At 42.7% G+C, this 23,480-nt stretch overlaps 1 protein-coding gene across 15 annotated transcripts in view; it reads left to right on the plus strand.

Moving 5' to 3' along the window:
* Window positions 1-23,480, plus strand: part of LOC106573083 (neuronal cell adhesion molecule) — a 122,191-nt gene that overhangs the window by 62,226 nt on the left and 36,485 nt on the right. For all 15 annotated transcript variants that reach the window (XM_014147757.2, XM_014147760.2, XM_014147758.1 and 12 more), the window contains exon 2: window positions 3,896-3,972. The gene's annotated coding sequence lies outside the window, so the exon portion shown is untranslated. The remainder of the gene's footprint in view (window positions 1-3,895; window positions 3,973-23,480) is intronic.

Raw genomic sequence — 23,480 nt, forward strand, 5'->3', positions numbered from 1 at the left:
TATATTAAGTTAAAATAAGTGTTCATTCAGTATTGTTGTAATTGTCATTATTACATAAAAAAAAAAAAAAAAAAAAACGGGCCAATTAATCGGTATCGGGTTTTTTGGTCCTCCAATAATCGGTATCGGCGTAAAAAAAAAAAAAATCATAATCGGTCGACCTCTAATAACGTGTATGATATAAAAGTTGTGTTGTATAGTGCTCTTTAGTTTGCAGAGTGATTGTATACTGGTGGGATAACGGCAGAATGCTCATGCAGTTTTTGAGGTTTGATTTAAAATTGGAACAGTACTCTGAGTATTATTGAGTGGTTTTGAGCATGTGGCTTTCCATATATGTTGGCATAGTTATTGCTCTTCAGTGGGCAGTGTGATCGATGGCATGTGGTGGTGTGCAGTTTGCAAACGATTCATTATTTCTGAAGGACTCTTTTCATTGACTCGAGAGTAATTCGTTTTTTTTTTTCAATTTGTTTTTCTGAGTGACTCGTTCATTTTAGTTGTTTGTTTAGTGCGGGCCACAATAGGTCCTACAGCAGGATTAATGCACACTCCTCCAGCTCAGCGGCACCAGAGACATAGCGTGACAACCAACTGTTTGTTATATGCACGCAGAAAAATAGATCATAAGCATAGTGAAGAGAAATACATATTTGCAATTGATCATTGATCACATGGTGCAAGAATGGATGCAATTAATTGATTGACTCAAATTAACGAAATGAGTTGGAAGATTAGTTATTTTGACTGAACTAGTCGAAAAGATCCTAGTCAGTAAAAAGAGCGGAGCTTCCCATCACGAATAGCGTGAAGAGTTTTCTTTAGAAGCAGTTTTAGGAGTGATTTGAAAAGGGAGCACAATCAGAACCTGATGTGTTTGAGTGCTTTTGATGTGAGTACTTTTGCCATGTGTTTATCCTCTGAAATATTCCAGGCATTGTTTAGCTCCCTATGAAGTGCTGCTAGCTCTTAGATCCTTGGAAACTGAGCCACACAGGAGTATTACATGCGTTGTATCTTTCCCGATGAAGAGTTTTATAAACCTAATTTCTGTGAAGTGTTTTGTAGCCCTCTTGTCCTCTCTGCCCACTCATATCTCCCAGGGTCCTCTCTGTCTCTGTGTCCCGGTTATTTCTATCCCAGCTACCTTCAGTCTGTTTTAATCACCATGGCAGCGGTGGCGGTGTAGAGACAGACCTGAGGTCAGCTGGGTGGAGTTGTGTGGTGTCTGTCTGTGCTATTTGAACCTAGGTCTGTTCGCAAGCAGCATGGCTTTCTGACACTTTGAGGATCCATCAAAAACATGATAACAGTCACAAGTTCATTGTGACATTTTGACTTTTATTAGGAGTTTTATATAGCTCAGAGATTCAGTCAGATGTTGTAACATGACTGAAGGTAGGCCATTTATTAACATGAATCGATGATACTCGTAATCTTGATTTATAAATGGTAAGGTTTGTGAGATTGTACCTAACCACAAATAGACCTCTGTAATGGTATTTCATACAGCCTAGATAAAATATGAATATTTCAAAGCAAGAATAGAAGGTCATGCTCTCACAATAGGAGCTACTGTAGATTTTTTGTTGTTGAGGAGACTGAAGGTGTTCTGTTTACTTTCCTATTACCAGTTATCTGATGGAAATGTGGTAGAAAACAGTATGCAGCTATATCGCCGGTGGAAACGACAGGGCCCCTGCCGCTCTTATTTAGAACAGCTTCTCTGACATCGATACGCTTTGCTGGAACTAAGTTGTATTGGCTTTGTCAATCATTTGGGACATCGATACAAGTGGGTGTCTCAGTGTTTAACGTGACATAGTTATTTGGAGAAAGGCCCTTGAGTCGGAGAATAACATTCAGTTGTGTAGCAAGGACATTAGGCTGATAGCCAATTAGAAAGAGACACAGGCACACATACACTACCGTTCTAATGTCCTTGTTTTTTAAAGTAAAACAATTTTTTTTGTCCATTAAAATAACATCAAATTGATCAGAAATACAGTGTAGACATTGTTAATGTTGTAAATGACTATTGTAGCTGGAAACGGCAGATTTTTTAAATGGAATATCTACATAGGCGTACAGAGGCCCATTATCAGCAACCATCACTCCTGTGTTCCAATGGCACGTTGTGTTAGCTAATCCAAGTTTATCATTTTAAAAGGCTAATTGATCTTTAGAAAACCCTTTTGCAATTATATTAGCATAGCTGAAAACTGTTGTGCTTATTAAAGAAGCAATAAAACCGGCCTTCTTTAGACTAGTTGAGTATCTGTATCATCAGTATTTGTGGGTTCGATTACAGGCTCAAAATGGCCAGAAACAAAGTACTTTCTAATGAAACTCGTCAGTCTATTCTTGTTCTGAGAAATGAAGGCTACTCCATATGAGAAATTGCCAAGAAACTGAAGATCTTGTACAACGCTGTGTACTATTCCCTTCACAGAATAGCGCAAACTGGACCTAACCAGAATAGAAAGAGGAATGGGAGGCCCCGGTGCACAACTGAGCAAGAGGACAAGTACATTAGAGTGTCTAGTTTGAGAAACAGACGCCTCACAAGTCCTCAGCTGGCAGCTTCATTAAATAGTACCCGCAAAACACCAGTCTCAACGTCAACAATGAAGAGGCGACTCCAGGATGCTGGCCTTCTAGGCAGAGTTCCTCTGTCCAGTATCTGTGTTCTTTTGCCCATCTTAATCTTTTCTTTTTATTGGTCAGTCTGAGATAGGGCTTTTTCTTTGCAACTCTGCCTAGAATGCCAGCATCCCGGAGTCGCCTCATCACTGTTGACGTTGAGACTGGTGTTTTGCGGTTATTGTTTAATTAAGCTGCCAGTTGGGGACTTGTGAGGCGTCTGTAAACTTGGATTAACAACAATAAACTTGGATTAGCAAACACAACGTGCCATTGGAACACAGGAGTGATGATTTCTGATAATGGGTCCCTGTACGCCTATGTAGATATTTCATAAATAAAAAAGCCATTTCCAGCTACAATAGTCATTTACAACATTAACAATGTCTACACTGTATTTCTGATCAATTTGATGTTATTTTAATGGACGAAAAATGTGCTTTTCTTTAAAAAAACAAGGGCATTTCTAAGTGACCCCAAACTTTTGAACGGTAGTGTATATGTACACACACACACACACACACACACACACACACACACACACACACACACACACACACACCGCTTACCCCTCTCTCCCTCTAGCTCGCTGCCACGGGCTGTAGTGTCCCATTCGTCCGTTTGGATAAATTGTATATTTCTGAATGAATAAACCTTGTGTGTACATACACTAGGTACCTCAGATATATCCTTTGTTTTCACTCCTACCTAGCATAGTTGGATTGTTTCAACTCCATTTCACACTGGGAATATCAATGGAAGTGGAAGCCAATATCAAGGGCTTATGGGAGATTAGGTTATGCTGCGCTGTGTAAAAAGAACTATATTTTCATAAGATCTGGCAGAGATCATAGTAACGTTTCCTTGAGCAACATCCTGGTCTGTAATCTACGGTGTGACTGGGATGGGGTCCAGGACAGATCCAGTGGAAGGGGATTTAGTGGCTTATAGAAATAGAAAAGAGAGAGTGCACCCCCCCATGAGACATAGATAGGTGTCCCACTGTGTGAAGGAATTATAGAACTGTGTCACAAACATGCGTACTGCTGCAAAACTGTCTCGCTATGAAACAGAATCCCGAGGATAGCAGATAGAATTCTTTATTTGATTATAGTCTTGCGAGTCGGGCTCTCAGCGGCTCTGGGAAGAAATTGGTAAAAGCTATGTTCTGTTTGATGGAAAGGAGAAAGGTCAAATAGTACGGGATATGAATACTGAGACTTACTGTATCTTAATTTCCCCTGTTTTTCAGATTTAAGAAGAACAGACAGTGTTTCTGAGGAGTATTGAGTCTTGAACAGGAGATTGGAGTGGATCGGGTCTTCTCTGGTAAGTCATGCTACTGTACATTAGGTCACTGGTGTTCACTGGTTCTTTGTGCTGATATTTCTTCATATCACATTTCATACACAACGTCCTCTCTTCCCAAAACAGTTTAATTTCCATCCAATACATTTTTTTTAAACCTTTATTTAACTAGGCAAGTCAGTTAAGAACAAATTCTTATTTTCAACGACAGCCTAGGAACCGTGGGTTAACTGGGGCAGGTGCAGAACGACAGATTTTTACCTTGTCAGCTCGGGAATTTGATCTTGCAACCTTTATGGTTACTAGTCCAACGCTCTAACCACTAGGCTACCTGCCACCCCTCACATGGCCTGTTAACACCTTGTCCTCAAACTTAAACACGTGTTTCTATCTTCATTTGGGATGTGAATGGAAACATCTGTCCGTCTGTTTGTCATGCCTGGGCTGGTTTCAGCTCTGAAAAAGACTCCATGTCGGATATTACCAGCGTGCTAAATGGAATGCATGAAGTGGCGCTGTACAATTTAGTGGTCTAGCCTAGGAATGAATCAATGACTGAATGGCTGCCCTCCCATGGCAATGTCATGACTTTCCCTTGCTCGGATGGAATCTGCTCCTTTATTGCTTAGGCGCCTCTAGTGTAGCCTAGCCGTTTTCCAAGCTGCAGGCTAAAGGTCATTGCGTGCGTGCGTGTGTTTGTGATTGGCGTTTGTCCACTAACGCTGTGTGCCAATGTGTCCCACCCTGAAATTGGGGCACGTTTTGGAGGCGCCACATGGTTTTAGCTTCATGTAGTGTCATATAGAGTGCCCAGTGTGTCTGTTCAGTGCATGAAAAAGCTTAGAGTTGTCAAGGTAACAAGCCTACCTTTTTGGTCCCACTTCACCCCCCATTGAGCTAAGGGACCATTGGTCTTAAACATGCCACTTTGAGAATAAAGTGTCCCAGTTGTGCTTAAATAATAACGTGTCCCAATAGCACTGTAATGGCACTTAAGAATAAAGTGTTCTGGTGTCTCTTCTATTAACATAAGGTGTCAGAACACGGATTTCATGCTGAGGGATTATTCCGTTTGAAAGCGTGGCAACATGAGACTAAAGGTGTCATAATGCATTATAACATACGGTAGGTGTCGTAACACATTATAACATTTACTGCAGCATGCCACTACATGACCCTGAGTAACCTTTACCCTGTGTATGAAAGCAGTCTGTGCTGAACCTAGCGCTGTGATGATGACAATGCAGTTCCTGTTATAAGGTCCTGCTGAAGTGATAGTACATTGCCTTTAAGAGGAGGGGACATGAAGTCAGTGTGTTCAGTGGACTGTGAAGGATCCTACCTCCCACCTCGGTCGTTCCTCCTACTGCCCCACAAACAGCAGTGCAGGAGGACACTGCAGCGAGATCCATTAGATGCAGCACAGCTGAGAGAGAGAGGGGGGGGGAGAGGGGGAATGAGTGGGTAGAGAAGGAGGGAGTTAGAGCCAGGGAGAAAGAGGGGGAGAGAGGGGGGAAGAGAAGGAGGGAGATGGAGGGGGGGGTAGCGAAGGAGGGCGTTAGAGCCAGGGAGATGGAAGGAGAGAGAGGGGGGGTAGAGAAGGAGGGAGATGGGGGGGGGGGGGGGTAGCGAAGGAGGGCGTTGGAGCCAGGGAGATGGAAGGGGAGAGAGATGTAAAGGGAAACTGACATGTAAAGGAACACTGACATCTCTGAGCTCATCTAGCCCCTCGCAGCTCGCATTTGGATGACAAACACTAACCCTACAGTCACACACATTCCCTCGCTCCTCTCACTCTTTATCTCTCTTTCTGTCTCTTCCTCTCGCTGTTTGTTAATCTCTCTTGACTCACTCTGTCTTTCCATTGCTCTCTCTCTCTCTCTCTCTCTCTCTCTCTACCCTCTCTCTCTCTACCCCATCTCTCTCTCTCTCTCTACCCCCTCTCTCTCTCTCTCTCTACCCCCTCTCTCTCTCACACTCTCTGTCTCTCTCTCTCACACTCTCTGTCTCTCTCTCTCACACTCTGTCTCTCTCTCTCTCTCGCTCACTCTCTTTCTCTCTGCCGCTTGTTGTGTATGTGTTGGTCAATACCGCTGTGTGTTCCAGGCAAGAGAGGCTGAGTCTACACTTTTGAATCGCCACCCCGGCAGAGAGAGAGAGAGGGGGCCAGAGAGAGAGGAGAGAGAGACAAAGAGACAGGGCTACAGAGAGAGGCTGTAGACTGACTCGTCAGTTTGAAACACACTGAGGTGTGAACCAACGGGTCTTTGTGAGCGGCAGTATTCAGAGCAGAGGGATGAATATGGTTGATGCAGAGGTTTCTATTCACGTCACCCAGGCTCTCTTTCACAGAGTTCCCTTGCTCGCTTCTGGAGAGCTTGTTGGTATTGTTGTTTGTGTTTTGTGGGTTTTGGTATCAGCTGGCAGAGACAGGGAGGTGGGGGTGAAAGCTGAGGGAAGATCCACCCAGAATGAAAAGTTGTTGCTGCAGTTCAGATAAACACACACGAATAGGTGTGTAAATGACACAATATCTTTTTCGTAGCATTGGATTTTTTTATGTCACATACACGAGACAATTAAATCAATGTATATTGTTGTTTTGATTAATAACCCTCTTCACTACACTATGGCAGCCTCCTACACTCAAAACAGTGCACTAGGTTCAAAATAACCAAAGCGCAAATATAAGATGTCGCCATGAAACCCCCCCATGAAATGTCCTTCCCTCCCTGCCACCAAGCTGCTACAGTCATCTGCCATAGTGTGCTGGTGCCTGGTGTAATGGATTAGCCTCTCCCTGTGAGTCGAGCAGCAGGTTGCTCTCCACAAGCGGAGAAGCAATGAGATTAACCAGCATCGGGTCTAGGATCATCTGTAACACAGATCTAAGGTATGCCTCGCATACACACAGAAACCTCTCAGCTGTTCTAGGGTCAGCTGTAGGTGCAGATGGGGGGCCTCAAGGACACAAGTGACTTCAGACAGATACACAGACTAGAGCACATCTCTCTGACCTTTCTCTGACCTCTCTTCTTGTTGAAGCTCTGGCTGTGTCCTGAAGAGACAGGGATAAAGAGAGAGAGAGAGAACTCTCCTAGGGGGGGCACTCTTTCCTCTGGCCTGTGTGGTTCTGTGTGGTACATGTATAGCTGAGCTGGCCTGACACACTGGTGGACAGATGGACAGATGGAGAGGAAGAGGAGTTGCCAGTCTATATCTGGCTCTCCCTCTCCATCTCCATCTCATCACTGTGTTTCTCCCTCACTTCCCTCCCCCCTCCTTCTCTTTCCCCTTCTCCCTCTCCCCATCAATCTCCATCTCCCTCTCCATCACTCCTTTCCTCTGCTTCTATCCTTTCATTTATAATCCATCTATCCACCTTAAGTACAGGGACAAAACGTTTCCAAGCCATTCTATAAAAACACCACAAAATCCTATTGGATGGATGGTCTCAGTCGGACAAATTCAAACCCTGTCCAGTAATTCAGAGTATTCTACGTATCTGGACAAAGAGGATTGACCTCACACGTTCGACTGGCCTGGTGTGTTATGCCTCGATCTATCTATTTTGAAGTGGTCGGTGTGCAGGGCTGGCTGAGAATATCAATGATTTATGTGGTCGATAAGTCTGGGTCATGGTCCCAAGGCCAAGTCTATCTGCTCATCAATATAAACCACATGCTTCATAGTGCTAGGTGTTGCAGAATACAAATAACCGCATTTTGACGTAACCCCATACAGTGGCGGACTTACCATTAGGCAGAAGAGGCAATTGGCTCAAGCCTCACATCATCAAGTGGCCTCGTGAGCAGGGCATAATTAAAGAAAATAGTACTACTAATCAAATACATAAAAGAATATTAATTTATCTGCTCTGCTCGCTTGTTTCACGCGATATGAATGCAAACGTGACTTTCATTTCAATTAACCTGCAACAATGAGGCACTTTCAGAGCCTGCAGCAATGAGGCACTTTCAGAGCCTGCAGCAATGAGGCACTTTCAGAGCTTGCAGCAATGAGGCACGTTCAGAGCCTGCAGCAATGAGGCACTTTCAGAGCTTGCAGCAATGAGGCACGTTCAGAGCGGGTCAGAGAAAAGGAAAACAAAGAAAGAAGTTTTAATTTTAACCGAAAATTTTGCACATTTAACACATTTCTTTATTAAAAAGACAGGTGCTGCTGATACTGCCATCGTCGTCGAGGCAGAGGCAAAGGTATCATGACACAAGGCGAGACCCAGATACAGACACAGGAGGCAGATGGTTGGAGTCTTACAATGTTTATTAATCCAAAGGGGTAGGCAAGAGAATGGTCGTGGACAGGCAAAAAGGTCAAAACCAGATCAGAATCCAGGAGGTACAGAGTGGCAGACAAGCTCGTGGTCAAGGCAGGCAGAATGGTCAGGCAGGCAGGTACAAAGTCCAGAAACAGGCAAGGGTCAAAACCAGGAGGACTAGAAAAAGGAGAATGCAAAAAGCAGGAGAACGGGAAAAACGCAGGTTGGCTTGGAAACATACAAGACGAACTGGCACAGAGAGACAGGAAACACAGGGATAAATACACTGGGGAAAATAAGCGACACCTGGAGGGGGTGGAGACAATCACAGGAACAGGTGAAACAGATCAGGGTGTGACAAAAGGACATATACTGTATGTATATGTAGCCCATGTATCTGATGCTGTCTGGCCGGAAAGAGTATGGCATGTCAAATTATTTTTGGCCAGACAGCACCAGATTCATGGTCTACATAGTAAGACAGAGGGGCGCTGTTTCGTTCGCGCGTTTCCGCCACTTGCGAATTGAAGGAAAGTTGTTCGGACGCTGGAATTATTTTGGATGAACTTGCGTAGGTAACCGACTTTTGACGTGATTTGTTTGACAATCAGATGAAAACAGAATGTCTGGATGTGTTCACGGTAGTGCTGAGCGATTAGTACTTTTTTAGGTCGGTTCGGTTTGGGTTCGAATATAAAAAATAATCACTTTTTTTTTTGGGGACATTAAATGCACTATGCATTGTGTGGGTTGAGTGCTGTAACAATATAGAATACAATAATAATAAAAGTCCCATGATGGGAATGACTGCCCGTTACTCACTTACTAACCGTCACTTATTCACATGACTTTACTGTAGCCCTTTCCTGCTGTCAAATGACCTACCGGCCTCATGGGTGGAATGTTATTCATATTATTTCATTATTTCATAATTAATAAACATATAATAAATGCCGAAAATCTGGTGTTTCCATGTCAAACGGTTTTGTTATATTTCAGTCTTCTGTGATGTATAGAAAGTGTAATATTGGGATGCAAACTCAAATTGAACACATTTCAACTCTATATCTGACATGGTACAGGTGTCTTCTTTTATTAAGCCCATAACCATGTGTGTGAGGTGTATACTTTTGTTTCAAAGTAGATGTGTTTAAGACTACCAAGAAACACTCTGATTTAGCCCACTGTAGTAAAAGGTTAATAAAATATTTCAGTTATTGTGTATATTACATTTGTTTTATTTAATGACTTTACTACTTCATTCCAAGTCATCATCTCATCTCTATAGAGCTGCTGCCCATGCTGTCTTACAAAAATCACTATTTTAGTAGTTCAAAGTAAATAAGGCACACTTTTATAACTGCTGAATACCAGCTCTCAATCACTTAGATCATGTATTTTCAGGTAGAGATGCCTCACACAAAAAAAACTGCTCTCTATCTCCTCTTGATGGCGTATTGTTCTGTCCCTTACGTAGCAGGCATGAAAGAAACACAGACCTAACACGTAGCTGCGCAATAGATTATGGTCATTGTAGTTAATTATCATGTTTTCTGCGCTACACTACTGTATGTTTGGCCTGTTGGAAACTACAACTCCCTACTATATCGCACAGTTCGGGCATGATCGGTTTTTATCTCTAGAGAAACTACAACTCCCTACTATATCGCACAGTTCGGGCATGATCGGTTTTTATCTCTAGAGAAATTGCAGCTGCAATGTCCACATTGAGCTCACAGAAATAAACCGAATGAAATGGAATTCAAATAGCTGAACCGAAGTCGGTCAATTAGTTGCTTAAGCACTAGCTCATGGCACATTCAAATGTAATATTTTGGCTTTACTATAAAACGCATAAAAAAATGTGGGGGACTGGCGTCTAAATCAATAAGTCCACTGCGTCTTTGTAAACGTGTGTGTGTGTGTGTGTGTGTGTGTGTGTGTGTGTGTGTGCCTAGATCTCTGCAGACTCATAATGAGAAATCACCTTTAGCCTCCAGAGTGACTCTCCCCCAAGAAATTGGCTGCACATGCAATCTGAGACTGAGAGTTTACAGACATATAGCTTACACTTTATCTCACTTTATGTCAGGGATTTGTATCACCAGTTGAGCTGTAATTTATTTTGCATTGCCCGTACTGTGACCTGTGTGCAAATGCATTCATTCATCCTTCATATCCACCATAGTGAGTAGAATTGACTTTGGAGGTGGGGATGCCCATGGTCTGATTCTACACTACAAAGATTTATGCTCCTGTCATTCCTTGTGTCTGGTGTTTAAGGACAGTGGAATGACCCTGGCCTAAGCATTAAGCCCCAGTCCTGGATGTGTGGCACACAAACCAGTGGTGGCTGATGACATAAAAAGTTGAAGGGGGTCGGGTGTAGAGGTCATTAGATAGACACAGACCCAGGATGCCCAGCTGGGTGGCTGACCCCTTAATGATGCCCTCAGCCCTCTGTCGCCCTGTTCAGAGTGGTTCCGAGCACCAGGGGCCATGCTGGCTTCACCCACCCATTACTGTGTACAGTACACCACTCAGACAGACCTCTCCCTCGAATTAGCTCCCACTTCCTATCCGAATCCCAATCCCAGTCAACACTGACTGGAACACTGTTATTAGTTTGGTATTTTGGTATTTTATTAGGATCCCCAGAAGCATCAGCTACTCTTGCTGGGGTCCACACAACACATGAAATATTACATAATACAGAACATTAATAGACAAGAACAGCTCAAGACAGAATTACATACATTTAAAAAAATCACACGCACATATCAATGCACACACACAAACTATCTAGGTTAAATAGGGGAGAGTTGTGCCGTGAGGTGTTGCTTTATCTGTTTTTTGAAACCAGGTTTGCTGTTTATTTGAGCAATATGAGATGGCTCAATATAATACTGTACGCTTTCTTGAATTTGTTCTGGATTTGGGGACTGTGAAAAGACCCCTGGTGGCATGTCTGGTGGGGTAAGTGTGTGCGTCAGAGCTGTGTGTAAGTTGACTATGCAAACAATTTGGGATTTTCAACACATTAATGTTTCTTATAAAAAGAAGAAGTGATGCAGTCAGTCACTCCTCAACTATTAGCCAAGAGAGACTGGCATGCATAGTATTTATATCAGCCCCTAATTAATTGTTATCATGGATTCACACACATAACTGATGTCCTCTCTCAATGACTTACAGATTGCTGTCATCTTGCCGTTTTCCTGTTCCTGAACTGCAAACAGTTCTTCAGGTCCTGGACCTCTCTGATCAGGTCGTCCATTCTTTAATTAGTTGAATCCACCAGTATTTGGACAAACACTATTGTTATAACAACTGCGCGTTGAACTCTTTTTGTTTGTTTAAAAGATCCTTCACGTTTGATAGAGAGACACCACTGTCCTCAACGGTACTCCTGCTCGCTTTGGTCTTTGTCATGGTAGCTAGCAACGTAGGTGAGCTGTTACTCCTCACAGTTCCAGACAGGGCAGGTCACAGGGAAGATTGAAAACAACAAACAGCAGAGATCTAGACAGCCACAAACCCGGGACAATCCCTTGTTGGTGTTTAACATGATTTTTTGAATAACTCACTCATCTCTGTACCCCACACATCCAATTATCTGTAAGGTCCCTCAGTTGAGAAGTACATTTCAAACACAGATTCAATCACAAAGACCAGGGAGGTTTTCCAATGCCTCGCAAAGAATGGCATATATTGGTAGATGGGTAAAACGAAAAGAAAAAAGCAGACATTGAATATCCCTTGAGCATGGTAAAGTTTGGCTGGCGTATCAATACACCCAGTCACTACAAAGATACAGACGTCCTTCCTAACTCAGTTGCCGGAGAGGAAGGAAACCGCTCAGGGATTTCACCATGAGGCCAATGGTGACTTTAAAACAGTTACAGAGTTTAATGGCTGTGATAGGAGAAAACTCCACAATACTAACCTAATTGACAGAGTGAAAAGAAGGAAGCCTGTACATAATCCAAATATTCCAAAACATGCCATCTGTTTTTAACAAGGAACTAAAGTAATACTGCAAAAAAAATGTGGCAAAGCAATTAACTTTTTGTCCTGAATACCAAGTTTTATGTTTGGGTCAAATCCAATACAACACATTACTGAGTACTACTCTCCATATTTTCAAGCATAGTGGTGGCTGCATCATGTTATGAGTATGCTTGTAATCATTAAGGACTGGGGAGTTTTTCAGAATAAAAATTAAACAGAATGGAGCTAAGCACAGGAAAAATCCTAGAAGAAAAGTTTGTTCAGTCGGCTTTCTACCAGACACAGGTAGATTAATTCACCTTTCAGAAGAACATAACCTAAAACACGAGGCCAAATCTACGCCGGAGTTGCTTACCAAGAACAAAGTGAGTGTTCCTGAGAGGCGAGCTATAGTTTTGACTTAAATCTACTTTCAAATCTTTGGCAAGACCTGAAAATCTATCCATGATCAACAACCAATTTCACAGAGCTTGAAGAATTTTGAAAAGAATGATGGGCATACTTTTAGGCAATTTGAGGTAGGCTATATGATCACACCGGTAATAGATCCGTTGTTGTATTACTTGTGAAGCACAGCTGATTGAGCATACGTTTGCTTTTTATTTTTATTTTACTGGGCTGATGGTGCCTGAATCTGATGGTCAGTCTCAGCAGAGGGAGAGAGCAGCAGACTGAGGGTCCGCCTCTCAACATCCATCCGCTCTCCCTTTCCTCCACTGACACTGACCAAAAAGGGACACCGTCTTCCAGCTGATTGCGAAACTCGAGTCGCAATCCATTATTTCTACCTCGTGCACAAATTCATGTTGTTACTCCTATGAACAGAGAAAGTGTAAAAATTCCTCAATATTAAAAAAGACCCAAGCCGCTAATCATAACAACACAAGCATATAGATACATTTTCCTACTCATTCATTACTGCTGCAGTGCTTGTTGTAGCACTTTGTGGAAATAGGAAGAATGCTCATTTTATGGCTTATAAAAGTGTTGAATAAAAAGTGTTGACAGAGCTGAGTAAGAACATAAACATGAACTCACTCATAAAAACAGCAGCTCTTTGCTGTATTGGTTGACAGTCTCTCTCTAGTCATTGTTTTAAACGTTTTCAAATCTCACAGTATCAACGTTGCTATAGCTTTCTTTTACACCTGCTACGGTACTGCAGACACGGTAATCTGAACCATCCGATTAGCCAGCGGTAGGCCTATAGTGCACTTGACTTGCTCTCTGGGCCTGCCGGGAAGGCAGAATTTGTACTTTCAGACACATGAAATGGTTCAAAATGGCAACAGTTGGCCAACTCGGGGGCAGCTGAATCGGCTGCACCTACCGCCAACAGCCCGAGACGAATAAAATAAAATAGGAACACAAGGCTTTATCGTTGAGTTTTTTACAGAAATGTTTGGCGATCGACTAGCAATGTCTTGGGAGATCGACCGTTTGGTGACCACTGCTCTAGAAAGTTGAGTGAAGTTCAATCTCGTGCTTCTCTCTGTGGGCTGATATTTCTGCAAAAATTGTACTTAATAAAGTAAAGTAGGTACAGTGCTCAGAACCACTGCCATATGTCTCAGTTCTATGCACATAAATCTGGGTCATAGGCACCAAATAGAATAACTATCTGCTCTTGTCCAATAAGTCATTTTGGTTTTCTGTTACAAAACCTTTACGTTGTGTGCCATAATGAACACAACTCAGAGGTGAACAGGTGAAGCGTTCAGTCACTAAGACATGTAGCAGTCAGGGCTGATATCCATGAACAGCTCAGAACAGCCCCTGATTACTGCTATTAGAACACATTAGAGAACATTTCAGTCAAACATATCACGAGGGAAAACATTATGTTCACTCCAAGCCTTGGTTTTAGAAGCCAGCAAGGCGTCTTCCAGCAGACCTGGGTTCAAATAATATTTGAAAGAATTTCCAATGCTTTGGAGAGTTTGCTTTAGCCTGCCTGGAATGCCAAATGGACATGATTTTTGCAGTTTTTCCACTATCCTATTGGTTCCATTGCGCCAGGCAAGCTCAACCAAGCCCAGATTGTCATATTCCTCTTCGTCTGAAGATATGTTGAAATCGCTGTCGGACAAAGTGGACCAATATGCAGCGGATTGCGTGCTCATCATCATTTATTTAAAATGAGAACACGAGGAAAAAAACAATAAACAAATCTCACGACAGGAACAGTGTAGCAGGCTAAACAAAAGCAGTGCTAACATACAACTACCCACAAGTGACAAACAAAACACACACCTACTTATAGGACTCCCAATCAGAGGCAACTAGAAACACCTGCCTCCAATTGAGAGTCCAGCAACCAAACCTGCACATAGAAAACTTAATCTAGAACCTACTCATACTAAAACATACACCACAAAACCCCGGAACACATAAATAACACACCCCTCTAAGCTATACACAAAAAAAACACCATACAAAACAAACATACCTCTGCCACGCCCTGACCAAATAATACAAATAATCCTCTATACTGGTCGGGACGTGACACAGATAAAGGATATTATGTTATGTTGAGTACTTTATGAACCCAGGTCTGCCAACCCAAGCATCTTTCACTACTAAACCACTGAGACTGTGGTTCTATTAATCACTTGCATTCTCCCTTTCATTTCTCCAAAGTATTTCTGTAATGAAATGAGGTCACAGCGAAGTAATAGGAACATCCAATCCGCTTAGTGAAGAGAGATCTCTATCTCACAGTTATTTTGTTCTCTGTAAAATATCACGAGTTACTCAGCCTCTAAAAGTTAATTTGATCAATTCCCATCAAATTATATTTTAGAAGAAAAATTGAAAATAAGAGAGAGAAGAGAGAGAGAGGAGAGTGGAGAGAGAAGAGAGTGAAGAGGGAGAGAGAGGAGAGTGGAGAGAGAAGAGAGTGAAGAGAGGAGAGTGGAGAGAGAAGAGAGAGAGAGAGAGGAGAGAGAAAGAAGAGAGAGGAGAAAGTGAAGAGAGAGAAGATAGGGAGGAGAGAGTGAAGAGAGAGAGAAGAGAGTGAAGAGAGTGAAGAGAGAAAATGAAGAGAGAGGGAGAAGAGGGAGAGAGAGAAAGAAGAAAGAGAGAAAACAGAGAGCAACTGAGTATTCAGGACACAAGAGCTATCTGTCAACCCTCTAATTCAAATACAGTAGTAGTTAGTTTACTCGGGACTATCTTTGAGGAATTGTTGCTTTCTTTGGGTCTTTGGATGCTGTTTGTTGAACTTAGCATATGAAAACCTGACTGGTGGAATAGAGTTGCGATAGCTCAGGCCAGTGTAAGCACAGCTCATTGAGACAGGGCTGAACGTGGGTGTTTGAACTAGGAGGCACCACGCTGCACATGATTATTTTCACATTACACTCCATTTCCTCACGTTTTGGGTTTCACTTGGTGTATCGTCTCTGGGGAAATCTCCGGGACCCATGCTCCATACTAAATAATATTAATAACGTCAAATGTATCCTACGCTGCCCTCTGATGTATTACCTGTTTGGTAAAATGGTTTTGTCTACAGTCTCTAAATTGCATCATTAATAATGCTGTGGCTAGACAGTAGGTGGTATGCAGAAAGATAGATTACCTCAAATAATTTAACATAACAAATGTCTCTATGGAATTGTCATACATTTCTATCAACTACAACTGAAAACATGTACAATGAGTAATAAACACATTTGCTACCTTCTAAGTTTCTCTTTTTTCTTAGGGTGCTTTCACACCAAATTGGTTTGGTGCATTTTGTCCGAACTCTGGTCTGTTTACCCCCTTAGTTCGGGTCATTTGAACTGGTGTGAACACTCTATTCACACTCGGGAGCACACTAAACAACAAACTGTGGTTCACTCAAAAACGGCGTTCTCGGTCCAATTCAAGAACCAGCGTCATAACTTGAGATCTCTGAAACATTCCGTGAGTAGCGGCACATTTATGAGCGCATCCGATGCAGATTAAGGGAGACGGGGGCTGTATGTTCAGTCACTAAGACATGTAGCAGTCAGGGCTGATATCCATGAACAGCTCAGAACAGCCCCTGATTACTGCTATTAGAACACATTAGAGAACATTTCAATCAAACACATCACGAGGGAAAACATTATGTTCACTCCAAGCCTTGGTTTTAGAAGCCAGCAAGGCGTCTTCCAGCAGACCTGGGTTCAAATACTATTTGAAATCATTTCCAATACTTTTGGAGCGTTTGCTTTAGCCTGTCTGGAATGCCAAATGGATAGGGTTTTGTAATTTAGCCACTGTCCTATTGGTTCCGTTGTGTTTAACCCCTTAGAATGTTCACACCAGTCCAAATGAACCAAACTATCTGCACTCGGGAGTGCACGAAACAATGCACTGTGGTTCGCTTAAAAAGGGTGTTCTCGGTCTGATTCAGTTCTTACAGTGGTGCGGTCCGCTGCAGGTGAGAACGCAGTCCGGTCCAAACACAGGAAAAGAACCAGCATCATAGCTTGAGATTTCTGAACCATTTTGTGTGTAGCAGTGCGTTTATGCATGTGATGCATATTACAGGAGACGGGGGCTATACCGAGGTTATAGGCTACTGAATATAGTCTATTCACTTCACAGTTAGAGCTGCTTATGCGTGGCTTCCTCATGCATGTTGTTGGAAGACCAAAGCGAAAGTGAAGATTGGGACACACAAGTGATGTTTCATGATGATCATAAATGGACTTAACAAATGACTTGACTTCCAATAAAGAAATGACTTGCATGGACGTGTGGTTTTGTTTATGAATTTTTGTTCATTTGACTTTTGGCAATGTGAAACCAACGGGACCAAATGGGAAAAAAAATACAATGTAACAAAGAGTTTAATTCTGATTGGAACTATAGCTCAAAACTATGTGTGAAAACGCCCTTTGTTTTTCTCTCAGGTTTTCTTAGACAGGATGTGGGGAAGTTAACACTGAGTGATTCTCCCACCAGAAAACAGCGTTATTCGATTTTCTCACACTTTGAAAGGAGCATTGTTTGTGGCCTCCTTGTCTGAGAGTGGATGGTCGGTGCTTTTGGAGAGCAGCGGAGGGGAAATGATTTGTATTCACCTGCTCTATCTAAATGGAGCCGAGGAAAGAAAGAGAGGAAGGGGGAGAGTTTGGCTACATTGGTGGTTCTTTAAGTGATAATGGATTACTTTGACATCCACGCACACACTGATGATCAGTTGTAGTCTCTGCCAATCAGTGTAAGGAATTAGAACTTCAGTATACATGATTGGAATCATAATAACGATCTTGTTTTAGACACAACGAGCTAAGCTCCTGTGTACATCAGGGTTCCTGAACTGACAGCCCGCGGGTGATTTTATTTGGCCATAGCAAGTTTTCTGAGCCAAAAAATAAATAACACATTATTTTACATTTTTTATTGTTGGACATAAAAGACTGTAAAAAAAATACCAGCAAATCAGCTCCAAGTGATTTTAATGGTGGAACACTTTTCCAAAGTATTCCCAAGCATAATAGAGAGATATACAGATACATGTATGTGATCGTATACACATGTAAGCAAGGTTTGAAATTACTATGTTTTAGTCAATTGTTATATCTGTTTGGGCTTTCTGCAGAAAGCTCAAGAAAAAAAATCGTCCCACGGCTGAATCTAGCTGATGATCTCTGGTGTACATAATGAGGTGTATGCAATTGTATGTGTCCACAAGAAAGTTCACAGGTGAAGACCCCTGAAACATATGTGTACGCTCTTTTGAATCTAAGTGAATCTATTGTGTACAGCATTTTACAGCAGTATGCCATGTTCAATGCACATTTGTGTATTTTATGTGTTCACAGATTGAACCTCAGATCTAAAGGTGGGACGTATGAAACACGTGTTGGTTCTTTCATCAGCCCACATCCCACTCTCTAGAACGAATCCCTTCCTCTTCATGTTCTTTCTTTTCTCTGTCCGCTTTCCCTTTTATTGTCTCGGCTCGGTCCTGCAACTCAATTCTTTGTGTTAGACGGTACGCAAAGAAGGCCAAGTGGGACAGAGTTTTAGGGGTAATGAGGAAAAGAACTCCCCATACAGTGTTACATATAGGACCCGGACCGGAGACACACACACACACACACACACACACACACACACACACACACACACACACACACACACACACTGGCCTGGGCCAAGCGGTGTATGGAAGCCTATAGAAAACAATGGAAGGGTTTGAGAGCTCCGTAGCCCCTCTGAGGAGCCTTTGATTACTTTTCCTGGCTCTGGGATGTGAGATGGGATCCAGTGGTAGTCTGATTTTTGAAGTGGGAGCTGGGTAAGAGCGGTGGGTTCAGGGAGGGGGCGAGAGGGTGGGTTGGGGTGTATGTGTGTGGCTGAGTTGGGGAGGTAGGAGGGTCCTATTGTGGAGGAGCTCAATGAATGTGGAGGTGGAAAGCCTACTCAACAACACCGGGTCTATCTCCCCCTCCCTCTTACACTCCCACCCCGACCACCTGCCACTAGACACATTTTCTCACCAAACTTTCCCACAGGCAATAGTAACATATTCTGGTACCTTGTAGTGATCGATAGCTGGATTGTCCTAAAGAGAACCCTGTCGGTATTCAGACTGAACCCTTGTTGTATTGATACATGTGATATTGTGAACAGCAACAGGCAAAAGATGTTCCAGGAACTGATAACTGATAAGCAGATTATGCTAGAGCCTTAGTTTGTATCCGCATTGTGTGATATTGTGAAGCAGATTGTGCTAGACTAATACAACACAACAACTCAGTGCATAGTTAACAGGCCCGAATGACCCAGTGCTGACCATCAGCAGATTACAAAGCAGCAGTTAAAATAATGCTCTTTGATACAGGAATGTACTAGAAGGTCCTAGCTATGGTATGTTAACCATTGACTCACAGCACACAGCAACCATCAAGAATGTAATTCATCCACATCCTACAAAATAGCGGATTTACGACGACAATAGGGATAAGAAAAAATGGGATAAAAGCAATTGCTATGATACAAAGAAAAAGGACAAATAGGAACTGCTATAAAGCCTATGATGCATAACATCATGGAAGGTAATCAGTGTGACAAAATAGTCAAGACAAAATAGGAATTGCTATCATACATAACATCCTCTTTGAAGGTTGTCATTATGTATCTAAAACCACTAGGACCTCTGCTTCCTCCTCTCTGTCTCGCCATAGCCTTTTGTCATAAACCTAAGCTTAAACCAAACTCCCCATATTGGCTCCCTTCCGAGGGCTTCCACCCACCCTTCCGAGGGCTTCCACCCCGTCGCTGTTTCAGAACGTCTTAGTTAGCGTACTAAAGATTTTAATCACACCGCTATTGAAGAAGCAGAGATTTTAGTGGGAGCAGTCGGGAGCGCAGATGTCAAGTGTACAGTTTTCTGGCGAGTTGAGAAATGGAGGCTTTGTCTGTCTGTGGCTTTGGGTTCTGTCTGTTTTCATATGTCTGTGTTTGATGAAAGATCTCTGTAGGTATGGAGATCTGAGAATAGCAGTGGGCTGCCATGGATACAGAGTGCCCTTTGAAAGTGCTATTCCACTAGCTGCTCCTCAGATGTTGTTTTGAGGGAGAGACTTTAGTCCTGAGTGATCACAGTCCTTCTACATCGAGTGAACTTTCCCCTGCTGCCCTTCAGAAACAGTTCTGTCTTGGTGAATCTCCAAATGTTGCAATTTCAGGCGGCTTTGACATTGCAATATTTGGAGAGTCACAAGTGTCATACTGCATAGTAAACAAACTTTTTGTACTCATTTGCAAAGTCCTCCAAGTCCAGATGTTAGCTTGCCCTGTGACAAGACAGTGACGTGTTTGTCTCAAGACTTGCAATGCATTTCCCTCAATCTTTATTCTTAGCTGGGATGTTTTTGTGTGCCATTTGTTTGTGGAGTAAGCTATGTTTTTTTTTTTTAACTATACACTCACTGACAGTAGGGTATCGTAGAGTAGGGTTGTAAGGGCTTGTTATTCTGAACTGCAAAATTACTATTCAACTGATGATAGTCCAGTCCATATGCATTCCTCCCTACTCCCTCCTCTCCTCCTGTGTTTGCGTATGGTAATGTTCTGCCACTGCTCAGCATATGAATGCATTGACCCTTAACACAGTCATGCTGTCCACACTCACACCAGTCCTAATGTGCTTAAGAGCCACACACACCAGGATCTTATTAGACACAAATCCTAAATAAAACATTGTTCTCACTCTCTCACACCAGACAGGACCAGACTCTCTCTCTCGCGCGCACACGCACGCACGCACGCACGCACACATCCGGGTCCGTTCAGTCTCATTGACTTGTCAGGGATAGCAGACCCTCTCCTAGTAATTACAGTGGGGGGACCCTCTATCGAAGGTCAAGTTCAGATCCACAGCCTCCTTCCTCTGATTCTTAATCTGCTTTTAATGACTGCCTTTCTGTAGCGTCTCGGGTCGCTCCATTCTCCCTTACTGAGATACTGTGTAAGAGGCAGGAGTCAGACTAATGTACAAAGGCTACAGTCAGGGGCTCATGGCTGCAGCGCTGCAGCAATCTGCAGTTACCACTATTTCATCACCTGCCATCAATTAGATAATTTGCTAACATTTGCCTCCTCATGATTATCGTATTGATTGCTTGTTCAGGAACATAGAGTTCATCATGTTTTCATTTTTGCTGTTCTGAAAAAATAGCCATCTCTCCCAGAGGTATGGCTGGAATGTTATAACATCATTTGTATGTGAGGACATGACTGACTGCTACAGGATGATGTCGTTATTGAGCTATTGAAATGGTGACAGGATGAGATGAAAGCAAATGCTATCATGTTCCATTCAGATTGAGCAGGCACTGATTGCCTCTCTCTGTAATGTGTGTGTGCGTGCGTGTGTGTGTGTGTGCCCTGACAGAGCGGCACATCTCTCATCTGAATACAAAGAGGCTTCTCACTAAAGTGGCTCTGCTGATTGGCATTGGGTGGAGGGGAATCTGAGAGAGCGTGTGTGTGTGTGCGTGTGTGTGTGTGTGTGTGTGCGTGTGTGTGCGTGTGCGTGCGTGTGCGCGTTTGTGTGTAGTGGGAGGTGGGGGAAGCTTAGTGAATGCCAATGTGTGTTTTCTATAGAGGGGAGGCAACAACACGATGTGGGACACAGACATACTGTGTTTCACATTAACACTGGTCTCCCGTTAACCTGCTCTAACTAGAGGTGGTAATGCAATCTATAGAACTCCCCCTGTAGCACCCTATACACTAATGGCCTTACTAGCCTGTGTAGGTAATGCATTATTGACAAATCTAAAGTGGGAAAATAATTGCTTGTAAAAGCCTTCAGAAATGATTCTGTTCACAACTTTTGACTAGGCTTGGTGGTGGTGCCAGACTGTAGGATTTTTCACGTGGCTATATCAGTTTACATATCCATCTAGAACAGCAAGTGAAAGTGAGAGGATACAAATAACACATTTGTTGTTGTTGGTAACTGAATAAAGATGTTTTATTGTTCAGTCCTGTACGGTGTAGTCGTAGATTAGAAAGGGTCCGCTTGTTTTGAGCTCTGTGTCCACTGTGGGCCTCCCTTGACAACAGGACTTATTTGCATAAACCCCCCCCCAATTATAAAACCTAATGAGGAGGATTATGAGTAACATATGCTGATACCGGGTCCGTGAAATTTCCATTGGGATGCTGTTTCCACAGATAAGGGAGCCGTGGGGGAGAGAGAGAGAGAAAGAGTGGAGACTATCAGGCTAATAATCATCAAAACACCTTCTCAAAATTCTGACAAATATATCACATAGGCCAGCTAGCTACTGCTATAAATTAGATGCCAAATGCTTCACAACCACTGGGGCTTGGAAATAAACCAAGGCGATTATGGACAGAAGGAATAGGGTAAGTAGCGATTTAACTGTGGTTGTTGTTCTTTGGTCTAAACACTTGTCTTGTTGGTTATAGGGCCACTACTAGTTGGTGAGAACCCATGGTTGACCAATGAGTTATAAGTGGACAACAGCACTATTCTCACAACAAGGGGTTTGTGGATGCATCTCCCAGCGTGGTCAGGCTCACAGGTCTAGACAACCCCCCCCCTCCTCCTCTCTCAGACCTCCATAGATCACCTAATGAGATAGTAAGATGAATATTGGCTCTCTCAGAGAGGAATAGATCGACTCTTCACTTCCGTCTGTATGAAAACATTTGTTAAACAGTGGAAGTGTGTTTTTCCATTAAATGACATAAGATCAAATCGCGAACAGACCTCAGTGAGAGAAGCTAGCCAGCCAGCAAGCCGCTGAGTAGCAGCGAATAGAAGAGAAGCTCCAGACCAGGCCTGGGTAAAGGCCGGCCCGGGGGCCGCAAGCAGACCGCGATCTGATTTTGCGATAGTAAAGTTTTGAAAGCGTATTTGTTATTCAAATTAAAAGCCCAATGAATACTCGCCTTTATGTAATGATTTAACTTCCACCGCTTGTGGGACATTTATTTTGAAGGCACGTATAAATAACAACTTCACGAGGACAGACAGTGATTGATAAGCTGACACACACGTCACAGTTACAAAGATTTCAAAGATAAAAATAAAAAATAAAAGATTTTAAAAAAGAGAAAAGTAGACAATGAATGTAGGGTGTTCCAGCAAGAGTAGACATCGAAATATTTCTTTATTGAGGTATCAGGGAAAGCTGTGTGCTTAGTGTGCAAAGACAACATCGCTGTCTTGAAAGACTACAACTTGTCCCGACACTTCCAGATCAAGCATGCAGAGAAATATAGAAATATGTCTTCTGAGCGGAGGGCAAGTGCATCAAAATAGTTGCTTTCTCAGTTGCAAAAGCAGCAAGGACTTTTCACATAACTGCATTCCGCAAACAACGGAATTGTGAGAGCTAGCTATGTACTGTTCCACAAAATTGCTAAACATAGCAAGCCATTCGCTGAGGGCGAATTCATTAAAGAATGTTTAATTGAGTCTGCAGCAGTACTTTGCCCTGACAAGAAAGAGCTGTTTGAAAATCATCTCTTACTGACTCTCACCTCTCAGCAATCCTGTGCATAGCGACATCAGAACTATACCTGACTTCACTGCTCTAGTCAATGCCCATCGGAGACTTCACTCCTCATACTGATTGAGTAGTTTAAATGTAATGTTGAGCTCTGACTCTTTCTTGTGTTTTTGTGCATACCCGTTAACAAGAGTTCTGTCCGTGGTTCTAATAGTACCCGCAAAACACCAGTCTCAACGTCAACAGTGAAGAGGCGAATC

This window comes from Salmo salar, chromosome ssa16 (genome assembly GCF_905237065.1).
Source record: "Salmo salar chromosome ssa16, Ssal_v3.1, whole genome shotgun sequence".
Taxonomy (NCBI): domain Eukaryota; kingdom Metazoa; phylum Chordata; class Actinopteri; order Salmoniformes; family Salmonidae; genus Salmo; species Salmo salar.